This window comes from Delphinus delphis, chromosome 2, assembly GCF_949987515.2.
Source record: "Delphinus delphis chromosome 2, mDelDel1.2, whole genome shotgun sequence".
Taxonomy (NCBI): domain Eukaryota; kingdom Metazoa; phylum Chordata; class Mammalia; order Artiodactyla; family Delphinidae; genus Delphinus; species Delphinus delphis.
In genome coordinates, this window is record NC_082684.1 from 40,559,025 (window position 1) to 40,563,762 (window position 4,738).

A 4,738-nucleotide genomic window follows, 5' to 3' on the forward strand; every position below is an offset into this window, starting at 1 on the left:
TAGAAAAGGAGCAGTTCAGCTATTAAGCTGCTTTTAGAACCAGTGCCGAATAGTCGGAGCACTTAAAAAATCACTTAAAGTAACAACGTGCTGCAGAAGTGGCAAACACTCAACCAAGTCTGTTTCTAGAAACCTAAAAAAGAATAACTCTTTCAGGTTTGTTTTTCAATCCAATAAAGTTTAAAGAGATTATTAAGCAAAACATTTTCTTCTCCTCCTCCAAAAGCACCACTTCAAAATATTTTTCTTCTGTTTTCCCGTGTTAGCCCTGTGCTGTGCTAGTTTGTCCTCATTCATCCAGCAGGGGTCGCTCTTGTCCACCGTACTCTTAAAAGACATCCTTGCTTGTCTGCATTGTTTGTTACCAGGACCTTTATTCCAGGCAGCAGAATGAAGAAATATCAAAGACACCAGGCCTGAGAGATTGAGGAGAAAAGAATCTGTGGTTTTGGAGGTGGGATTGCAATATTGGGGAAATGGATGCTTTAATAATGACTCTGTGTATGAACAGTAGGCTTCAAGTCTGTACTTCGAACTTCTCAAAGAAATAGTTCTTATCACAAAATGATTAGCCTTAGCTCACTCTTGCTGTTAAACCTGAGTATATGCTGTGTCTCTTTTCTGTGTGTCATTATCAGGCTGGTAAAGTAGGGAAAGGGGAGTGGAGCTGTGTGTACTTCCATTCGTCCAGGCCATTCTCAGCCAGATACTTCCTCGGGGTTTAGACTGGCCTCAGTGATCACTCACACCTAATAGAGCAATGACTGTCTAATCCGTAGTGATTATCCAGTCTTGGGTGGAAGTTCGTCTTCAGCTGCAGCAGCTTCCTCCTGCAGGAATTCAGGGCAAGTTCACACAGGCCATTCAGACCAGATCCTGAGTCTGTGGGTGCATGTGAAACGGACGCTGGGGAAGGCGTGGTCTTCCTACCTCCCCACTTCAGGGCCTCCTCCTGAGGCCACATGGGCAGACCAAGCAGGAAACGGCTGGACATGGCTAGGTTCTGATACTGGGGAAGGCACGAGTGGGGTTCTAATACTGAGGAAAGTTGAGGATGGGGCTGCATCAATAAAGACATATCGAAAATAAAGCAGCCCTTGTGATTACACCTCTCAGTAACCAAACCCAGATATTTAAATCAAATGTTTAAAAGACTCCCTTTTACTCTGCTTCCTCTGTATCTTTTTCTTTTTAGTGTGCTAGATGTAAAAGAAATACACCTTAATTTTTAGAGCAGTGTTAGGATCATAGCAAAATTGAGTGGAAAGTGTGGAGAGTTTCCAGATACCCCCTGTCCACACTTGCATGCCTTTCCCCACCATCAACATCCCACAGAAGAGGGTACGTTTATTACAACTGATGAGCCTACCCTGATATGTCATCCAGAGTCCATAGTTCACATTAGGGCTCACTCTTTGTGTTGTACATTCTATGGGTTCTGACAAATGTATAATGTCAGATATCCAACATTGTAGTATCTTACAAAATAGTTTCACTGTCCTAGAAATCTTCTGTGCTCCACTTATTCACCCCTCCTGCCTTAGTATCCCCTGACAATCACTGATCTATTTACTGCCTCCATAGTTTTGCCTTTTCCAGAATGTCATATAGTTGGAATCCTATCGTATATAATCTTTTCAGGCTGGCTTCTTTCACTTAGAAATATGCATTTAAGTTCCCTCTGTGTCTTTTCATGGCTTGAGAGCTCATTCCCTTTTAGCACTCAATAATATTCCACGGTCTGGATGTGCTACAGTTTACTTAACCGTTCACTTACTGAAGGGCTTCTTGATTGCTTCCAAGGTCTGGCAATTATGAATAAACCTGCTATAAACATCTATGTACAGGGTTTTGTGTGGACATAAGGTTTCAACTCATTTGGGTAAATACCAAGGATAGCAATTACTGGATGAAATGATAACCTCAATACCTTTTCCTCATGGTCCTCACAATTGTTGTGTCAACATCCTACCTTCAAAATTACACAACAGGGAAGTAAATGTGATTACCTAGGGAGACATTGGAACTAGCATAAGGTAAGGGACCAGAACTGACCCTGGAAGCACCCCAAAACTTAGAGGTTCAAGAGGATTCCAAGTCGAAAAATAATGCTGGGAAACAGACGAGTAACGTAGGAGGGTCGTCATTTACATGATCTCGATTGCAAAGAGAAGAAACCATTCCAAGAGGAGGGTCCTGGCCAATTATGCTGACTGCTGAGAGCTCAACACGTGGCTGCCGAAGATTTGCTGGATTTGAGGAGTCCAGGATGCGCTGACCTGCTGATGCTTGACTGCGGACTGAGGTTAACAAGTGTGTCTGCACCAGAACACTGCCACTCTTTTCCTTTTCAGAGTACGGGGAGGTGTATTCCACAACAGAAACAGCCCAATCTTCAACTAGGGCCACCTGCCGGCATGTCCAAAAGGCTCTGCTCCCAGTTAGAGCAAGAAATCCCAGATGTCTGCTGTGAGATACATCTGGATCCACCACAGCTGTTCTGCCATGATGACCAAATCACGCTTTGTGACAAGTACTTCAAGTCCCAGGAGCACAAGAATCAGGTTGTATGGAGTACAAAAAGCTGCTGAGAATTCCAGGAAGTTATTCCAGGAGATATTGAACACATTGAAGGAGGAACTTGAAGTAACTAAAAGCATATTGGCTGATGAGCAAGGAAGAATGGTGATGATGCAGGAGGAAGAGCAGAATTTTAAAGTGATGATTGAGTCTGAATAAAGGATAAGGTTCCGACTGATGATTGAAGAAAACAAAGTGAACTTCCAGAGCCTGCAAGGTTGCAGATTCAACCTGAACCTGAGAGAAGCCAATCAGAACCAACTGATGGAGTTTGCCACAAAGTCGAAGGAGAAGTTCCAGGAAATACTGCAGAGACGGAACTGTTTGGGGAGAGAGAACATGAGTAAACTGAGGGAGAGTGAAGTCAGCTCTCTGAACAGATATGCAGCCTCCAAAAATCACTGCAGAGCTAGAGAAGAAATGTGGGCAATCTGCCTCAGCGTCACTCCAGAATGCAAGGTATTCTTTGGAAAGGAGAGAGTCACTACTGCTTCAGTGTCTAGAGCCCGCCCGAATCACAGACCTGAGTTTATGCCAAATAACAGGAATGAGCAAAATGCTAAACGTGCTGCAAAGCCCTATAACTTTGGACCCTAAAACAGCTCATCCCTGTCTGGTCTTATCTGAGGATTTGAGAAGCGTGAGACTCAGAAATGTGCAGCAGGAGGTAGCCGGTCACCCAGAGAGATGTGACTTGAGTGCCACCATATTGGGTGTGGAGAGCTTCCCCTCAGGGCGGCACCTACTGGGGGGCGGGCGTGGAAAAGGCAACACAGTGGCGGCTGGGCGTACATGGAAGCTCGGCCAGCAGAAGTGCTTCCGGAGATAAGGTCTTATTCAAGGATCCATCATGGGAACTGATTATACTTTCTGGGCCTTTCCCCTTTTAAAAAGGGTTTCCTTGAGAGAGCAAATGCAGAGTTGGAGTTTTCCTGGACTATGAATATGGGCAGATATCCTTCTATGATGTGACAGAGATCCCTCATCTATAATTTCTCTTATCTCGCCTTCCAAGGAGCTCTCAGGCCTATATTTTCTCTTTGTATCTCAAATGGAGGCATGAATTCCGACTCTCTGAGCATCTGCCTCCCTCATGTTTCTTCTTGTAATGGTACTCTTAGCCCTCAATCTTCTTTGGTGTGAAATCTAAGACCACAAGAGGCAAGAACGTTACAAGCATGACTTTATATAAGTTATTTTACAAAGTAATCCAATAAAAGATTTTTAGCACTCGAAAAAAAAATTGCACAACAGACGCTTTCTCATATTTGGAGTTTGTGTTTGGGTGGACGACTGTTCCCTCTGCTCCCCGATTCTACCATCAACTTCTGGAGAAGGGCCCTGTGTCTGAGCAGCAATTGTCGGTGGAGAAGCAGCTGTGCAGAAGAGGCTGCAGGCGCCACTGATGCCTCTTCAGCTGGAGACAAAAGTGGGGAGACGTGGTTTATCCAGAATTAGACTAAACCGTATATGATGAAATACACCGCTTTGTAATGCTGGGGTTTCCAATTGCCACTGAATTCACTTAGTTTCAACTTCACATTCAAGGGGGCGGGGAAGAAAATATTGTGCTGCAAGGGTGGTGGTGGTGGTGTGTGTAGGGGACCTTTAATGAATAATTTGGTGTCAATTTTGAGTCCCAGCATCGGATACTTGTCAAAAGGAGCTGGAATTTCTGAGGTATGTCCTTGCTCTTTTTGACCCCATGGACTTTCCTTGTTTAGACCCCCAGACGGTGCCAATGGTTTCGGTGTTGGTGAGCTGCTCTGTAGCTTGAGAGCCATGAGCCAACAAACTCCGGGCCTCCACTGCGCCCTCTACAGGTTGCATGACGCCAGCCAATATCTTTGCTTTGTTTACGCTGCTGAGGTCTCTCTATCGTTAACATCCTTTTTATGACTGACAGTTTTTTGGTTTGCAGCAAATAGTTTTCCAAAAAATAAACCAACTCCAGATTATTTTGATGGTTGAGATAACATGCTGAATGTAAAAATGGACATTTTCCAGTAACTCCAGTGGGTGATCTCCCGTTGAATGGATGAAGCTGCCGTCTAGATAGGGTCCAACCCACCATTCCAGGAGCCCTAGAGAACACCAGGAAGATAAAGATACCTACAGTATATTGACTTTAGAGGATAAATAATGTTGCCAGAGGCTA

At 44.4% G+C, this 4,738-nt stretch overlaps 1 pseudogene; it reads left to right on the forward strand.

Annotated features, from left to right (window-relative positions):
• Positions 1–2,417: 2,417 nt before the first annotated feature.
• LOC132417763 (probable E3 ubiquitin-protein ligase TRIML2) lies at positions 2,418–3,723 on the forward strand (annotated as a pseudogene).
• The last annotated feature ends 1,015 nt before the right edge of the window (positions 3,724–4,738 follow it).